General features: G+C 45.7%; 1 long non-coding RNA gene across 1 annotated transcript; it reads left to right on the top strand.

Annotated features, from left to right (window-relative positions):
* The first annotated feature begins 313 nt into the window (after positions 1–313).
* LOC119087556 lies at positions 314–18,734 on the top strand. Its single transcript, XR_005091020.1, has 3 exons — positions 314–489; positions 7,552–7,671; positions 18,589–18,734. It is a non-coding gene; the product is annotated as an uncharacterized LOC119087556 (long non-coding RNA).
* The last annotated feature ends 516 nt before the right edge of the window (positions 18,735–19,250 follow it).

Genomic DNA, 19,250 nt, shown 5'->3' with positions numbered 1-19,250 from the left:
AAACATGCATACATATAAATACACACATGCACACACACAAGATGGAAAAATGGTTAAAAGTGAACCCCTTCCCTGAAAAGAACCCTGAACCCTATTGCCCATGCCACATCATATGAACTCTAAGAGATGAAAGGGCTGCTTTTCAACCCTCTGTTTACAGCCAGGAATCTTGGCTCTGGTATAGGCAAATACCCTTCCCAAGGTCACGCTGTGAGTTAGTTTTGTGCTTCCCATGGCTGGAAGTCAGAATAGATTTATGCCACAGCAGGGACCCATTAGGAGACCTGCCAGTTGGCTTAGGCTCGTGGTTGGCATCTCCTGGAGGAGGATAGCTGGCATAGGCCAATGGGCGTCTGGGGCCAGGGCCTGAGCCCAGGGCTGGGGGTTGCGTCTTAGAATTTACATATACAGCAGCAGCAGCAGTAGCCCGAGGCAAAACAACCTGAACAAACTCTCTGAGGATGTTTTGGACTTGATTCCAGCAGCTTGGTAAGATAAATAAGATAAAGCCGGTGCTTCTAAGGTTGGGTGATCCGGTCGCTGCTACACTTGAAATATTCATGAGGGGAGGGTAAGGATGGGAGACAGCGCTAGAAACATATTCTGCTTTGAAAAGATGGAATTCAAAGGCATGAAAAATGAATTGGGGGAAATTAATGTTGGGGTGGGGAGAAGGGGTGGGCATAATTATTGCCCAGAAGCAACAAAGAAGGATCTGGAGGGTGTGTATCAGACGGGGCTGTGATCAGAATTTTCCATCGGGCCCGGAATATTTGAAATGTCAGTCGTCTCATACATCACTGGAAGTCAACCCTTGGCTGCATAACGGATGATTCGAGCAAGGATTAAAAAGTAGAGTGTGCTGGCAGGGGTGTGGACTGGGGAGGGTGCGGCGGGACAGGGGAGATGGAGAGAGAGAGAAGTGAACTAGCTGCTTGCTGTAAGTTATGGGTGTATTTCTACTCTCAGAGGAGAGTGCGAGGTTGTGCTTCTGTGTACGCATGCGTGTGGAGGCCCCCATTGCTGTTCCTCAGGCTCTGTTCTAGTTTGCTTTCCGTTGCTGTGATAAAACACTGACCAAAACCAATGTGGAGAGGAAAGGGTCTATCACTGAGGGGATGCCAATAAAGGAACTCAAGGAAGGACCTTGGAGGCAGGAATGAAAAGCAGAGACCATGGTTCCTGGTTTGCTTCCAGGCTCATGGGCTAGCCGCCTTCTTATAACAGCCCAGGCCCACCTGTGTAAGGATGGCATGCTCCTGCATCAATTAGCAGCTATGAAAATACTCCACAGAAACGCCCACAGGCCAATCAGGAAGCTACTTGACAACCAACTTGTTGCTACTTCTTGGAGTATCGAATGGGTACAGACATTTTTGAAAACTGTGGGATCAAAGCAAATAGAATCCACATATTGGTTTCAGGTCAGCAGCCAGAGCCACCTGGGTGCTGACTGAACACGTGAATTCTAGCTCCCTTTCGGACTTCTCATGTTGGGGTCTGCCTTCCAGCCAGATTCCGGGGTGAGCCATGTGCAGAGTAAAGCCTGAATGGCAGCAATTCTGCTTCAGCCTTCAAGGGGTGAGTTGGTGATAGTTGCTGTCTGGTTATTTTCTGTCAACTTGACACAAACGGAAGACACCTAGGAAGAGGGAAACTTGATTGAGGAATTGCCTCCACGATTGGCCTGTGGGCATTTCTGAGGCATTTTTATTAATGAATGATGTACAGAGAGTCCAGCTCACTGTGGAGGATGCCAGTGCTGGGCAGGTGGTCCTGGGGTGTCTAAGAAAGCAGGCTGAGCAAGCCAAGAGGCTCAAACTGGTAGGCAGCATTACCATGGTCTCTGCTTCTGTTCCTGCCTCGACTTCCCTCAGTGATAGACTGATGTTGACATGGAAATGTAAGATGAAATAAACCCCTTGGGGAAGTAGGTTTTGGTCAGTGTTTTATCATATATGTAATATATATATTTCAACCAATAGAAAACACACACACACACACACACACACACACACACACACACACGCACGCACGCACGCACGCACACACACACACACACACACACACACACACACACACACAGGCACACATACCCCCATCCCCCATGTGAAAGCCAGACAACCTCAGTCATTGTTCCTTAGGTATCATCTCTCTTAGTTTTTTGTTTGTTTGTTTTGTTTTTATTTTAGTGACAGGGTCTCTGTTTCTTATTGATCTGGAACCAAATAGGCTGGGATGGCTGTCCTAGGAATCTGCCTGTCTTCGCCTTCTGGAGTTGGGATTACAACTGCCATGCCATTTTTTTTTTTTTTTTTTTTTAAAAGCAAGGGTTCTAAACTCAGGTCCTCATGATTACAGGGCAAACACTTTACTGAGTTATCCCTCAGGCTCCTTGTTTTTAACCACTATGTGTGATTGCTTTTCTGAAGCCAAACACAAACACAGCTTTTCAGACAACAGTCAGAGATTGACAGGGCTTTCTGCTCTTGTGGTCAATTATGTCACAACAGTGTGACCTGCTGTCCTGATTTGTCCAGGTCTAGGCAGTTCCCTGGAGTGTGGCACATTAAGCACTCACAAGGATGGCTGGATGGTCACTCTTGTAACATCCAGACACTAAGCATGTGCACTTGTGACTTGATTGCCACAGTCAGGGAACTGAGCACACATTTTGCACAAATCACTGATGAGATGTGGCCCAAATCCCAGATCCAGCTTCATCTATCCTCTGCAGTGCTTAGGGCTGTAGCCAAATTCCCCTGTTCTGAAAATATTTATCTGTTAGGCCAAAGATGTCCAATCTTTTAACAGCTTGACATAATGCTGTTGTGAACAGATGTGATGGGCTGTTTTCATGATTATTCTGGGATGCTTGCAGCCTGCAGACAGGAGGTTAGACACGCCTGTGTAAGGCTCTGAGTTAAGTCAGCCAGGCATGTACATAGACCAGCATTCATCCTTAGAGTATTTCTGAAGTTCATCTGAGGAATAAGTCATCTGGAATTGATGTGATAGAAGGTAAATATTACCAAGGTTCAGTGCCAACACAAGGTGTCCATCTGACCTTGGGCACTTCACTTCACCTGTCTGATCCTGGGTGTCCTGGTCTGTAAGGTGAGTTGGTACTTGGATGCAGGTTCTGAGTACTTTGTCCTGGGCTCTGTGCCAAGCACTTTTTTGGAGCTATTTCACAATAAGGTGTATATGATGATCTCATCAATACTCTAAATAGGAGTGGGAGCTCTGGGGAAAATGTCCCAGCTGTTGGCAGCAGAGTCAGGAAGCAAAGCCACACTGTGTGGCTGCAAAGCCCACACTCAGCTACTCTGTGATGCTGACTTCAACTATTCCTGTGGAGATGTAGCGATGAAGAGACATACCAATTAGGAACCCAAACCAGGAGGTCCCCAAACCAGAAGGTGGCCATGAGGGCAGTGCAGGAAGTGTTTGTAGAAGCATCTCTTCAGTAATGACCTCCTGAAGGCACTTCTGGTTCGACACCTGCTGAATTCACCCTCTGGCTTTGGAGTGCCTTGAAGTGCCCCCACCCCAGCAGAATGCATTTGATGTGATCAGCAGGTCTGATGCATATAGCTCAGGCCCTAGGAAGTTTCCTCCTTTATGGAGAAGTGAAACTAGAGTCTTCTAAGGGTAGCTGGCCTGTCATCTGAGCCTTACCGTGGAGTGGCAGGAAGGAGTCAGCTCAGTGAACTTGTGGCTGTGGCTACCTGCTGATGTCTTTGATCTGTGGTGGTGCCCTGCCAAGGGGAGCAGAGACTTTTCTTGGCTCTCTCTCTGTCTCTTGTCATTTTCAGAATAAAAGTGGCCATCTCTTCTCACCCTGCATTTCTTCTTTCTTGATTATTTTTTTCTGACAGCAAGTGACTATATTATTCAAAACACAAGGAAGAGGGCCAAAAATTATAACTATTCAGTAAATTTTTACTGAATGAACACATCAGTGTGTGTTAGGCTTTATGCTAAACCTACATATATATGATTTTCCTTACATCTTATAATAACCTTAAAGATAGCATTCTTTTTACTCACGGGTTACATACAAATGTGCCCAGCAAAGCCAAGTAACTTTAATGCACATACACACACACACACACACACACACACACACACACACACACACACACACCAAGAATGCAAATTTAGTTATGCCTTTGTTACACCATTGTCCTGTACTGTTTTCCTATGTGGGCACATGGTTTATCATTTACACATGTACCCCCTGTAACACAGCTGTAGATCTGTGTCCTGTGTAATATCCACATGTATACTGTCTACACACCGTCATGTGTGAAGGTACCTGTCACCTTTTGCTGCATAAGAAACAAGCCCCAAAGCTGCAGAGGGCTATGCAAACAAGTATTTATGTCTCATACCTAGATCTGAGGTTTAGCTGAAGAGGATTAGGTCATGACCACACTCAGGTTCAACTCTTGCATTTGCTTGTGAGGCTCAGACTAGAGAAATAATGGTTTCTTCTTAGCAGTTTCTAGAAGGGTGAGCAGAGCCATCTGGTGCCTTTTAAGGCTGGGAAGGGGATGGGGTTACTTCTTCCCTCATTCTGTTGGCAAAAACAAGTCTGATGCAAACAGGGAAGGACTTCTGTTCTTTTCACAACCAAGGGAATGGTGGGCCACTGACTGCTGAGTATGGCAGCCATCAAGAAAGCAAGTACGTGCTGGCAAGGAGGAGGACAAAAGGGAATCGTGATACACTGCTAGTGGGGTGTAAACGAGACGGCCACAGTGGAGACCATTACGGAGCTTCATCAAGATCTAGCATGTGGCTTGCCCTTCTGCTCCTGGGTATTTGCTCAGAGAACTCCAAGTCAACACCTCGAAGAGACACTTCACATCAAGGCATGTCACAGAACCACACACAATAGCTAAGCTGTGGAGTCAACCTCAGTGTCCCTGTGGAGGATCAGATGAGTACAATGTGGTTTAAAGACGTACTGGATCTTTTCAGCCACAAAGATGAAGGAAGTTATGTCATTCTCAGGGAAACGTATGCTGCCAGAGAACATCATAGTAGATGGATTAAACCTGTCTCAGAAAAACAGGTATCAAATGTTTTCTCTTGTTTGTTGGTCCTAGACTTTATCTAGATACATCAACCTTCTGTGTACAGACGACATCAAAGGAGAATGGAACTGTCCTGGGTCCAAGGGAACTAATGGGGGAGGGAGAGAGAAGAGGAGGAAAGTGGGATACAGGGGTGTGGACTGTGTTCAAAGCACATGATATTTTTACATAAAATGGCCTGTGTAACCCAGAATAACAAAATGATCTAGACAAAACCACAGTAACACACATACCCTGGTGTGTCACATTTTCAGCTTTGTCAGGTTGTGCTTGTGTGGTTTGATCCCAGGATCCCAGATCCGACAAGTTTGTTGATGGGCCTTTACTGAGACTGATTTTCTTATTTGAAAAGTGGGGTTCAGGGTGGCCAGCTTGTGCTGGGAGCCAGGTTTGAGCAGAGTACACACTCTGTGTTCCCCCACCTTATAAAGAGGTAACAGGGACAAGGTCTTGAACTGTGAATTTACGAATGTCCTTATTTTCTGCAATTGCCCTGTGATCTGCCAGACCCCTCTGTGAGCCTCATAGAATGGTGTGTGAAGTGGGTGTGAAGCAGGTCCCCACTCCCCAGAACACTGGATGAAGTAAATGTAAAGGGTAGGTAAAAATCCCAAAGGCACCCTGTCCATATCAGCCGCTCCTATTAAAATGAAAATGATTCTTCCAACAGAATTAGCTCAAGTGGGGCTATCGTGATGCCTCAGTCAGCAAAGTGCTTGCTGTGCAAGTTTGGAACTCTAACCCACATAAAAAATCCAGCTGTGGTGGCACATGCTTGTAAACCCAGCACCAGGGAGGCAGAGACAAAGAGATTCCTAGAACTCACTGGCAGCCAGTCCAGCTGAAATGGCAAGGTCCAGACTAAATAAGAGACCTTGTCTCAAAAGCAAAGGCTGAAACTTCTTGAATAATGACATCTGAAGTGGATCTGTGGTCTTCACATGTGTGTACACACATACCCCTCATTAGTGTATGTGTACCCCCACATGAATACACATGCATAGATGTGGACACATGCACACACACATAAGACCTGCACACATTGTCATGCTTCTCAAAGCCATGCTTGTAGATTGTTCTCTGTTGGACCCACCCTGATGGCGGAATGCCTTTCTGTACGCTGCGAATATATGCTGCTCTGATTGGTTGATAAATAAAGCTGTTTGGCCTATGACAAGGCAGCTTAGAGGCAGGGGGGGAATTCGAAGAGAGAGACAGGAAGAAGGTGGGGGGGGCAGGGGAGGGAGAGAGTCCAAAGGAGCAACATGTAATGGGATGCAGGTAAAGTCATGAAACATGTGGTGATACATAGATTACTAGTTATGGGCTAATTTAAGATATAAGAGTTAGCTAGCAAAAGGCTTGAGCCATGGCCATGCAGTTATAATTAATATAAGCCTCTGTGTGTTTTCTTGGGGGATTCGAGTGGGAGAGATTTGTCCTGACTGCCAGCAGGCCGGAGCACAGGAAATCTTCAGACTACACCACCCTGTGTTCTGCTGCGGCTGCCTCCCTCCAGATTGTGCTCTATCTTTTTACTTATAGACTTCCCCTGAGGTTTGTTCTTCCTGACTTGGCGTGAGTTTTCATCCCTCTAGGAACATCTAGATGTATTTTACTGATGTAATTCTGCCCGGCTAACCTATGACCCAGGGCTGACTCAGTCTGCTATCCCTAGCAGGATTTCTTGCTGGACACTGCAGTCTGACTGTGGCATTTGAACCAGTGAACAAGAGTCACAATGTCCTATAACTCCAGCTCCATGCTGACACCCTCTTCTGAACTCTGTGGGCATCTGCTATGGTGGTTTGAATGATATGTCCCCATAGTCTTGGGCATTTGAATACTTGGTTCCCAGTTGATGTCACTGTTTTGACAGTTTAGGATGTGTGGCCTTGATGGAGGAAGTACATCACGGGGAGCAGGCTTTGAGGTTTGTTGAGCCTTGTGACATCCCAAGTACCCACTCCCTGCTTTGTGTGTGAGGGCTGAGATGCTAACTTTCAGCCTATGTTTCTGACTCCATTCCTGCCTCTTTCCCACCATCTCGGAATCTTATCCTGGAGTCAGCCCCAAAATGCCCTTTCTTCTATAAATCACCTTGGACATGGTGTTTTATTGCAACAACAGAAAAGGAACTCATACACCTGTATTCATGTGCATATACTGTACATAAAGCTGTAATTTAAAATAATAAAGGTAAATCCTATAAAAGTGTTAAAAAGTCAACCAGAGAAGAGGCAGTGGGTGGCCTTCAGAAGCCCTCAGGCAGCAGCTTGGATGTGCAGGGACTGGGTGGGGGTGAGAGGGAGTTCTTGTTGCCTGTAGAGCACCCCTCAGAGCTGTCAAACTGGAATCTTTGTAGTTTAGACTGTCTGTTAATAACAGTGTCAAGGAAATACATTCTGCCTACAAATGCATGACCTTTAATTTTTTTTTCTCTCAGAATTTCCCAAGATGCGCTCAGACTCTTCCTGTCAATGTGGAAGGTTCTGATGCTGCCTGGAGCACTGTGTCTGCATTGGCCAACTGCTCATTGCTGTAGCAATTCGCTCCTGATCTCAAGGTCAATGTCAAATCATTTTAGCTGGGTTAAGTCTGCTTATTGAGTAACTGGAAGATGAACCTTGAAGGTGGGATGCGGGGAAGACAGGAAGCAGTCTTCTTTTGTAGAAGCCCTTTGATTTCTGAAGACACAAGAAGGCTGCTAGCTCTTCTGTGAAAGGCCCAGGTAGCCTTGAACAAGGGAGAAGGGAACAAATTTCTGGCATATGCCTGATGCAGTGCCCAGCATTGGACAATGACCTGGGCCCTAATGCTGATAACCTACATTGTGAGTAAATGTTGGAGATTAAGAAACAGGGCTGGCTGATGGCTCAGTCCGTAAAGTGCTGCCCTCACAAGCGTGAGCAGCTGGGCTTGATTTCCCAGAACCCGTGTGAAAGAAGCCAGGTATGGTGGCACACACCCAAAACCCCAGTTCTAGGGAGGTGGGGACAGGTGCATCCCTGAGGCTGGCTGACCAGCTAGCCTAGACCACTCGGTGAGCTCCAGGCCAATGAGAGACACTGTCTCAAAAAATAAGGTGGATAGCGCCTGAGGAATGACATCAAGGTTGTCTCTGGACTTACATGCACATGGAAAAACATTCACTGGCACACACATGTGCACCTGTCCATACACATATGCACCTGCACACACATGTGCATCTGTATATACACATGTGTACTTGAACATACATGTATACTTGTACATACAAATGTGCATCTGTACACATATATTCCTCTACAGACATATGCATCCCTAACATATGAGCATCTGCACATACATCCCTAACATATGAGCATCTGCACATACATAGGCACTTGTTCAGACATGGGTATCTCCCCACACATGTGTACTGCCACACAAACTTTTATCCACCCACACACATACACACATATACGCATGAAACTAAAGGTGAGGAACTTGTGGAGCCAGGCTTTGGTCTGGGTAAAGCCCATGTTTTCTCTTCCTTTTACTTGTCCTCCAAAGTTAGCCTTCAAAGTCTCATCACTCTGTGCCTGGCTAGCAGCACAATGACTCCATGGCCACCAGGGAGCACCATGACTCTGTGCCTGTCTAGAAGCACCATTGTTAGGGCATACCAGTGGAGTACCACAAACAGTGTTAGATTCTCTATGGCCCTTCTGTCTTCTTTGGATCAGGTCTTTGGGTTCAAGTCTTAGTTCACATCTAGACTGTGTCTGAGCTCATGTCGAGTTCTAGAGTACACAGTGTCACTGAGTTGTCCTCACTCTGGAGCCACAGCCCTGAGATTTGGTTCAACGTTCTCCCTTTCCAATCACACCACTCCTAGGGTAGACTGGTGTGATCCCCAAGGGCTGCTTTAAGAGAGTCTGATGACACAGCAATGAAGCTCAGACTTACCCAGGATGAACTGGCTGGTGAAGGAGACCTGAGCAAGGCACCGGAAGCAGCTACTTGCTATGTTTTTTTTTTAGTTGTTTTTTTTGCAAGCCTCAGGTTTCTTCATCCACAAAATGCTATGTTGATGTACCTCTGAGAGTAATGCGGGCATTGAGATGCCTGCGTTTACATCACACATAGTGCTCATCAATGGGTTTAAAAGCACACGTGACTTAGCAGCAGATGAGAAACTATAACAGGACACAACACCCATTCATCTCATTTAATTCCTACAAAGTGATCTTGCCTTCATCTCATCTTATAGGTGTGGAAACTGAGGCACAATGAGGCAGAGCTCCTTGACTGAGACCCTAGATCAGGGCTAGGATTCTGTTTCTGGCCATCCAGCTCTTAAGTCTCGAATGAGTGGTCTTTTAGGATGGAATTCTTGTTGTAAGATGTCTTTTCTTTGGTTACTCTTGTATCCACGCTTTCTCTTGTCTTTGGGTCTTAGCATAGCCATCTCACTAAACTGAAAATAATTCTATTCATTTATTTGTTTGTTATTGAGTGTTTATTTGGTTATTGGCTGAGGCAGGGTTGGCCTTGATATAGGCCAGACTGGCCTTGATTGCATGATCCATTCTGCCTCAGTCTCTGAGGGCTAGGATTCAGGCATGCATTGCCACATCTTGCTAGTTTTCCTCTTTAGCTTGACATTCTCAGGTTCATTGTGAGTCTTAGTTTGGTCTCCTTCAGGAAGCCTCCAGTGAGATATCTCCTTCCACACCCCTTTACTTCCTCCCACCAAAACACCTAGGTGAAATACCTTATGATCCCCTGGGAATAGTCCAAAGAGATGGGCTTTTTTTTTTTTCTTGTGTCATTCATTTGTGATTGTGTTCCTAGCACCGAGCATCTTGTTTGGCACACAGTAGATGCTCAAGAAGTGTTTATTCTGTGGCTGGGTAAGCATTCCTGACTCAAAACTGTATGCAACAGAGTTAAGCTAAATTAAAGCAACAAGGACCACATTTTTCTTGGTAAGGTTTAATTACCGGAATACCCTAGCTTGGCTGACTTTAGTTGTGGAGGGTGTGGAGCAAGGCCAGGTCTACGTCAGCCACCAGGACAAATCTTCAAGGGCTTGGAGACAATAAAACATGCAGCTGCTTCTATGAAGCCCTAACCAAGTCACCAGTCTTGGAAGATTCTAGAACAAAAGTTGGTAAACTGCAGTTACTGGACCAAATTTGGTTCCTTGATCATTTTTATTTTGGTAAAGGAGGTAAAAGAAAAGATTGGAACAGGGTCTCATGTAGCTCAGGCTGGCTTTGAACTCCCTATGTAGATAAGGATGATGTGGGTACTAGGACTATAGGTGTGCACTAGCACGGCTCCTGGTGGGTTCAGTTATTTCTGGAAAGTAGTTTTTTTTTTTTCCGAGACAGGGTTTCTCTGTGTAGCTTTGCGCCTTTCCTGGAACTCACTTGGTAGCCCAGGCTGGCCTCGAACTCACAGAGATCTGCCTGCCTCTGCCTCCCGAGTGCTGGGATTAAAGGTGTGCGCCACCGCCGCCGCCGCCGCCGCCGCCGCCGCCGCCGCCCGGCTGGAAAGTTTTTTTGTTTTTTTTTTTTTTGTTTTTTTTATATACCCAATTTGCCATTGTCATTGACTCACACTTCTAGAATGTGTGGACAGAGCAATCCTCCTTCCCCTCAAGGAAATGAGCTCTGGGCACTGGAACCAGAATCTTCTGAGACCTGCTGATACTTTATTTCATTGCCGTTCTGTTCATTTATTTAATGTGACAAATTTATTTCCTGACGTTGTGAAAGAGGCTCAGACACTGAAAACTGGAAAACTTGGAAAGGAAGGGAAAGGCATCATTTTCCTTAGCGCCTCCTTCCCTGTCTGTTTTATTGCCTTTTCATCACAGATACTTACAACTTCATTGTAAATATGTATTTGTAATTGAATACTTTTTTTCACTTAGCAAAATGGGATTTTTTCCAGGTGTAATCATACAGTTAAAAAACCCCATGTTTTCTCTTATTTCTATCTCTTTTGAATAAAAAAAACCCAGCTAACATGGAGAACAGACAGCAGACTCTAATGAAAGTAAGAGTCCCTGGACCTTTTCTCCTCTGCCTCCTCCCGAGTGCTGCTTCCCAGTGGCGACTGTTAGAAATGCTGTTCCATTTTTAGGACTTTCTGGTGTTTATCTCTGTCAGTCCAAACAAGATGCTTATGCAGCCGTCTCTTGATTTATCATTTTAAGACAGTCTATTGACTCGCTGGATTCAGCCTATTGACTTGCCCATTCCTCCCCCAATCTGTCCTCCATTTTTCCCACTCCCTATTTGTAAGAAGTAATATATGCTCACAGAAAAATCTCAGCAAGAGAGTTGCAGACCCTACAGCATCTTCTGCACCAAGCCAGTGCTCACCACCAAAATAACCATGAAGCAATCCCATCACTTAGTGAAGTAAGACTTACAATGCCTGTCATCCAAGGGGGGGGGGGACTACTGTAGGGCTGGAGAGATGGCTCACTGGGTAATGTGCTCGCCACCAAGCCTGATGACCTGAGTTCAACCCCCAGGACCACAGGGTAAAAGGAGAAAACTGACTTTTACAGGTTGTCCTGTGACCTTCACATGTGTACCGCGGTACATGAGCACCCATATGCACACATGCACATGCGCACACATACTAAACATATAAAATTACTTTTAAGATAGCTATATTTTTAAAAAAGAAAAAAAAGTAATTTAATGTCTTACTTAGGGTTACTATTTCTGTGATAAACACCATGACTAAAAGCAGCGTGGGGAGGAAAGGGTTTATTTGGTTCATGCTTCCACAGCATACTTCATTAAAGAAAGTCAGGGCAGAAATTCAAGGCAGGAACCGGGAGGCAGGAACTGAAGCAGAGACCATGGAGGAGCGCTACTCACTGGCTTAGCCAGTTTGATTTCTTATACAGCTCAGGCCCACCTGCCCAGGAATTGCACTACTCTCAGTGGGCTGGGCCCTCCCACATCAATTATTAGTCAAGAAAATGCCCCATAGATTTGCCTATAGGCCATCAGATGAAAGTATTGTCTCAATTGAAGTCCACCTTCCGGGATAACTCCCACTTTGGTCAAACGGACAGAAACCCACCTGGGATTCCTGACCACTTTGACGAACCTTAGGCTGGGATCGTCGTGCCTACTCCTTCTAGATATTCTAGAGCCTCATATTTCTTTCTTCCAGGTTTGCTGTGTGTCTGTGGCAAGTTAAGGATGACTGCAGGTGTCTGGATGCTTTAGTGTTAGGAAATGGGTTGTGTGTCATCTGGTCGTCCCCCCCCCCCTCCAGCCAGGGCTGACCCAGGGCAACTCGGACTGCTGGAGCATAAGACTATGATGTCACGAGGGCTGTTTCCTCACTGTCAAGAGGTCAGGATTCTTTGCTTACTGTCTCTTGGAACTTTTGATCTTAAAGCCCTTAGTCACTTGTGGAATCTCTGAGGGCCCTGCTGGGGAGACACATGGAGAGGCCTCTAGACACTGTGAAGAGGAGGAGGGGCCCCACTGAGCTTCCAGCTGTCCGGATTTCTCAAGGGCTAGCATGTCACTGAAGCTGTCTGGGACCCTTCAGCCCAGAGCCATCTGGATGCCATAGCCTCAGTGGACATCATGTGGAGCAGAATAATGACCCAGATGGGTACTGCTTGAGTCCCTGACACTCAAAATTCTGAGACATGATAAAAACTCAGTGTGCCACACAGGACGCTGTGAGTCAGTCATCTGCCGTCTTCTTCCCACTGGCTTTTGCATACATCAAAAATTTCTCCACTACTCCCTAGCTTCATCACCTGGCTCATCCTGGCAGCTGCAGAAAATCAGAATCCCAGGGAGTGGTGATGGAAGCTCTTACCCCCAATCCGGCATGATCGGGGTCATTCTTTGTACATTTTTGAAATTATTATTTATTCAGTGTAATGGATGATAGGTGAGTGCTCCACTACTGAGCTATATTCCAAACCCTTAAATTTATTTTTTGAAGTAATTATGTGTGGTGATATTGTGTCCCTCCAATATATTGTGCACCCTAATAAACTTATCTGGGGGTCAGAGAACAGAGCAGCCACTAGATAGAGTCCAGAAAATGGTGGCACACACACCTTTAATCCTAACATTCCAGAGGCACAGATCCATCAAGATCTCTGTGAGTTCAAAGCCACACTGGAAACAGCTAGGCGTGGTGACTCACACCTTTAATACCAGGAAGTGATGGCAGGAAGCAGAAAGGTATATAAGGCATGAGGACCAGGAACTAGAGGTTTTTTTTTTTTTTTTTTTTTAAAGCCTTTAGGCTTTTAGCAGCAGTTCAGCTGAGATCCATTCAGATGAGGACTCAGAGGCTTCCAGTTTGAGGAAACAGGATCAGCTGAGAAGTTGGCAAGGTGAGGTTGGATGTGGCTTGTTCTGTTTCTCTGATCTTTCAGCATTCACCCCAATATCTGGCTCCCAGTTTTGTTTTTATTAATAAGACCTTTTAAGATTCATGTTACAATTATGTGTATGTGCACGTTTGAGTGTGTGTGTGTGTGTATGTGTGTGTGTGTGTGTGTGTGTGTGTGTAATATGTGTATGGAGGCTAGAGGACAGTCTCAGCTGTCATTGTCAACTGCTGTACACCTTGCTTTTTTGAGACAGGTTCTCTTATTGGTTTGGCACTCACCAAGTAGGCAAGGCTGGCCGGCCAGGGAGCTCCAGAGATCCATCTCTCCCCACCCAGCTCTGTATTACAAGTGTGTGCCACCACAGCTGGCGCTTTGAAAAATGTGAATTCTGAGAGACTGAACTTAGCTCCTCATGCTTGAAAGTCAAGCACATTCCCAACTCAGGGACCACCTTGGGTCCTCAAAGTAATTAAAAGAATTTATTTAACTTGACGTGTGTGTGTGTGCGCGCGCATGCGCGCGCCCACATGTATGTTTTGGGTGCCCATGGAGGCCAGAAGGAGTGTCAGATCATTTGGAGCTGGAGTTACAGGCATTTGTGACCCCCCCAATAGGTTCTCAGATCTTAATTCTCCTTCTCTGATATAGCAGTAAGTACTTTTAACCACAGAGCATCTCTCTCCAATCACTGAAGTAATTTTTGATCGGTGTCAAACAGTGTGAATCACACTTTCTCATGTATTAGCCAATTGTGTGTTGGGTACTGTCCTAGGTTCAGCTTTGAGCCAAAGAGCCTGCTCTCCTGTGCTTCCTGTGAGTATGAGGAAGACAATAAATATCCAGAGCACACAAGCCTTGCACGATCACAGACAGCATCATTAGGAACACTAACCCAACACACTCATCATACTAAAGCAGTTGTGTAATATTTGATTGAGTATCTGTGACATCACTTAATGAGCCCTCTCCTGATAGGATCCTTAAATTATTTTCTCCAATAGGAACCATTGTAGAAGCCTAGGAATGTAAAAGTTCAAGTTCAACCAGCAGAAGGGGAAAAGTCACTCTGGACTTCATGGAGACAGCAGCCTCTCCTACACTTGGGACTGAGGCTGGAGTTCTGTTGACACAGCAGTAGGATGGTCCTGGGTTGGACTGTCCTATTCCAAGCTCCTCTGGCCAGCAAGTGAGCTGACTGTGGTCAGTAGGATAGCATGGCAGACCTTGGACATCATCTTTAAAGTCTCCCATTCTTTGACTAAGCCATCATCCCGAGTATGTGTTCTGTGTCCAGGCCTAGCCTCAAGGAACTTACTCTGTAGGTATACGCCTTGCCTCTGTTTCACCCCTTGCCTTCTCCTTGGCCTGCGTTACTTTTCTGCATTGAATGTCTGACCTTTTCTTCCATAGACCTCCAGCCCCTTGGAATGATCGGACTGTGACAGATGCTGCTGCATCACCCATGTCCCCTCTGGACCCAGGACTCCTTTCACTACCCTTGTAGCAACACTTAGGCTTCCTGCAGATACTAGGGCACACAGGGTCCTTGTGGATCAGAGACAAGGACACCCAGGAAGGTGTCCCTTCAGGCACCCACTGAGGGTGGCTATCCCACATCCCCACCCTAGAGTGATGCCTGCTCCATGCTTTCTCCAGAAGCTCCCAGTGGGACTGAGCTTTAGCTGTCCCTGTTGTGACCTGCTCAAGCTGACCTGGACTGCCTTCCTTCATCTCCCCCTTCCCCACTCTCCTGCCACCGTTTCTGAGGACAACCTTCTAAAGAAGCCACTTGGCTTCTCTTCTAGTTTCCTTTCTGTCACTGTGATAAAAGCTCTGAACAAAGCTCTGTGTGGTGACGCACACCTTTAACCCCTGATGTGGGAGGTAGAGGCAGGTGGACCTGTATGAGTCTGAGGCCAGCCAGTGAGACCCTGTCTCAAAAACAAACACAAACAAGCAAGCATCAGTAACAATAACACTGACCAAAAGCAACTTAGGGGAAGAAAGGATTTGTTTGTCTTACAATTCTAGATTATAGTTCATCACTGAAGGAAGTCAGGGCAGGAACTCATGCAGGAACCTGAAGCAGAAAACACCTAGAGATGCTCCTTGCTCACTCACAGGCTCATGCTTAAGTAGCTTTTTTATATAGCTCAGGACCATCTGCCTAGGGATGATGCCACTCACAGAAGGCTGTAACAGGAATTTCTAAATGGTCTTTTAATGGGCCATTCTACACCAGTTAACAATCAAGAGAGTCCCCACAGACAACCTGATCTAGATAGTTCCTCAGTTCCTCAAAATCTAGGCTTTTAGATGATTCTAGCTGTCAAGGCTGAGTTCTAATATTCCTCTTAGGATTTGCTTCTGTGAAACCCAACCTAAGACAAGGAAGGATACTAGGAGCTGTGGATACAGCCTAGTGTTGCAAAGTGGTTCAGCATGGAACCCTTGGGTATTTTCTAAGCTGAGACTGAGGATGAGTAAGGCAGAGCTGAGAAAGCAGACACGGAGAGAGTGTTCTTGGCACAGGGAAAAACCAGTCAATGCAAGGGTCCTGGAGCAGGAGTGGTGGAGTACCTGGAATGAGCTGGAGTGTGGTAGGCGTGTTGGAAAGATACACAGCCTGAAAGTGAGTTTACCTTTACGCGCCTCTCTCCTCCAGTTTTGTGTCTTGTTCACTGTTGATACACATTTCTTTTAGTTCTCTTATGGTCTGGTTTCATTTATGTGCCTCTGAAATGAAATCTCTAATGTTAACAGTCTCGTCAGACGTGAAGGCCTCATTTCTCTTTGGTTCTTTTTCACCGAGCACTATCTATGAATTTCTGGGGGAGGATATGAGGGGTTTGATTTTTTTTTTTTGGTGTGACCACATTATGTTAATTTCCCTATTGTCTCAGAGTATGAGAACATAAAAGCAATAACTCATTTATATGAAGGCTGAATGTGCAGAGAGGTTGTCATGGAAACCAGGGGGAAATATTCGTGATGGCTTGAGTACACTGTATAACCCCTGTTAAAAGATTGAACACAGAACTTATTTACCCAAATGGGTGGTTTGTGAAAGAGATGAAAAAAATCAACATGATAAATTAGATTTTTTTTTTCTTTTTTTGGTCGGAGCAAAGAGAGGATGAACAACTGCTGGGGGTGTGTGACTTTTATTTAAACAATTATTTCTTTATCCTGAATACTTTAGTCTTGATGCTAAATGGGTGTGAGGTTGTGAGGGAAGGAGATCAGGGCTGAGGAACGGGCACATCTATCTGCTCATGGAAAAGACAAGCTCAGTGTGCCTGTGACTCTTGATGTGCCGACCTTGAACCCATTCACAGTCCACACTCCAGAGCCTCGGTCAGGGCGGGTGGAGAGACATGGACATTTTACCACCACTTTCTGCTTTGCTTCTGGAAGGGCTGTTTCTTCAGGGTTGTTTCTTTTATGGTTGACTTTGTCTTTGCTTTTTTTTTTTTTTTTTTTTTATTTTTTGAGATAGGGTTTCTCTGTGTAGCTTTGCACCTTTCCTGGATCTCACTCTGTAGACCAGGCTGGCCTCGAACTCACAGAGATCCGCCTGCCTCTCCTTCCCGAGTGCTGGGATTAAAGTCGTGCACCACCACTGCCCAGCTGCTTTTTATTTTTAAGAAGAAATCGTGCCAGCTCTTCCTGAGTAAGCCTTCGAAGAAAGACCCTGGGAGGCAGCGGAGGAAACAGAGCTAGGGGCAGAGTGCTGTATTCATGTGTGATCCAGTGGCAGACAGGGCTGAGATGTCGACCAAGGGGTTCCACCGGAACCACTCGCAGGGTTGCATTGGGCATGGTTGGCAATCGGGTCCTGGGTTCAGGAGGCTAGTGGTTCTATTGTAATGTCCCATCTCTAGGCTTCCCCATGGGGTGTGGTTTTGAGTAGCTTCGACTCCGGAGCACTGTAATCCCACCCTCCTCTTATATTACCTTCTCAAATCCCACTCTTCCATAGTCCTCAGCCCCAGCTCTGTGAGGACACAACATGGAGGCAGGAAGCAAGCTTTTGTCAGACACCAATCTACTTGCACCATGAGGGAGGACTTCCAGCCTTTAGAACTGTTAAGAACACATTTTCTGTTGTTTAGGAGCTGCCCAGTCTAGCACCTGTTACAGAGACCTGGCTGGACCACAACACAGTTCCATCGGATCATCCCAAGAGGCCGTGTGTGCCCAGTAAGGGTTCTGGCATGTCCTGATAACTGTTTATAACAAGATTTCCCAAACTTCTTTGAGGATCTACATTTCATTTGTTTTTCCTTCCCAAGCACCAAACACCAGAATCTTCTGGGAACAGTATTATGGGATAGATTTAATTTTCTCCCTTTGTGTATGTGTGTGTGTGGGTGAGGGTAGGTGAGGAACAGAAACCCTAAGATGACTTTTTTTCTTGATATATGTGCTTTTTTAAAATTAAAAATAGATTTTTTATATAATATATTCTGGTTACAGTTTCCTCTATATCATCTCCTTTCCCTCCCCTCCCATCCAGATCCATACCCTTTCTGTCTCTCATTAGAAAACAAACAGGCATCTAAGGACTAATAATAAAATAAGACACAATACAATAAGATAAATAAACAAATCGGAATAGGACAAAACAACTAAATTTGAAAAAGATCCAAAGAAACAGCACAAGAAACACATATAGACACAGAAACACACATGTTCACACATATAGGAATCTCATAAAAACCCCAAACCAGAATCCATAATGTATATGCAAAGGACCTGTAAGGCAGGAAAACAAAGTGTCCCGACTTAACATTATGAGACCAAGAACCTCCATCCATTGACAGTGTTGAGTTCATTGTGAGTTGGGGCCTGCCCTAAGAGTAATTTGTTTCCCTGGTGAAACTCTGTTGGAGAAAACTAATTTTTTCATTTGCAATTGGAGACAGTTTCTGGGTTAGGGATGGGGGCATGTGTCCACTTCTCCTTCAGCTCTAGGCCTTCTGGTGCAGACCTGTGCAGGCCCTTAGTCTCTGTGAGTTCCTGTGTGCACCAGCCCTGTTGTATCCAGAAGGCCTTCTTTCCTTGGTGTCCTCTGTCCTCTCTGGCTCTTATACTCTTTCTATCTTCTCTTTGTAGAGTTCCCTGGGCCCCAAGGAGAGGAATTTGATGGAGACAGCCTTTTCAGTGCTGATTGGGTGAAGATCTCTCACTGTGGCTATGGGTCTCTTTACTTATTCCCATCTGCTGCAGGAGGAAGCTTCCCGCATGATGGCTGAGTCCGACACAGGTATGTGGATACTCAATGACTTATTCTCAGCATCATGACGAAGAGCCACCAGGTATGTTTTTCTTCTGTCCCAGGAAGCCCACCACCCATGGTGGGAAAGCCCCTGCTACCAAAGCTCTTACACAGGAAAGTCAGCGTGTCACAATTCACTTGGAGAAAATGCCAGGAAGACTCTGCATACCCAACCAGAGGGGAGCTGGTATTTGTGTCCATTCAGTGGAGTATGAGGTGTGTACATAACATGCACAAAATGTGAGACAGCACAATGCTGGAATGATGAATGGTGAATGGAGGTCGATGATGGGCTGGAGAGATGGCTCAGTGGTTAAGAGCTCATATGTTCTGGCAGAGGACCCAAGTTTGGTTTCTAGCACCCATGTCAGGCCACTCACAACCACCTGGAGCTCCAGGGGATCTGATACCTTCTTCTGGCCTCTGAAGGTACCTACACACACATGGCATATACTCATACACCCACATAAAAGGAAAAAAACAAGTAAAATGAGAACCG

Source organism: Peromyscus leucopus, chromosome 1, assembly GCF_004664715.2.
Source record: "Peromyscus leucopus breed LL Stock chromosome 1, UCI_PerLeu_2.1, whole genome shotgun sequence".
NCBI lineage: Eukaryota > Metazoa > Chordata > Mammalia > Rodentia > Cricetidae > Peromyscus > Peromyscus leucopus.
Note: the sequence above shows the minus strand (reverse complement) of the source record. Positions and strands in the feature narration are given on the sequence as shown.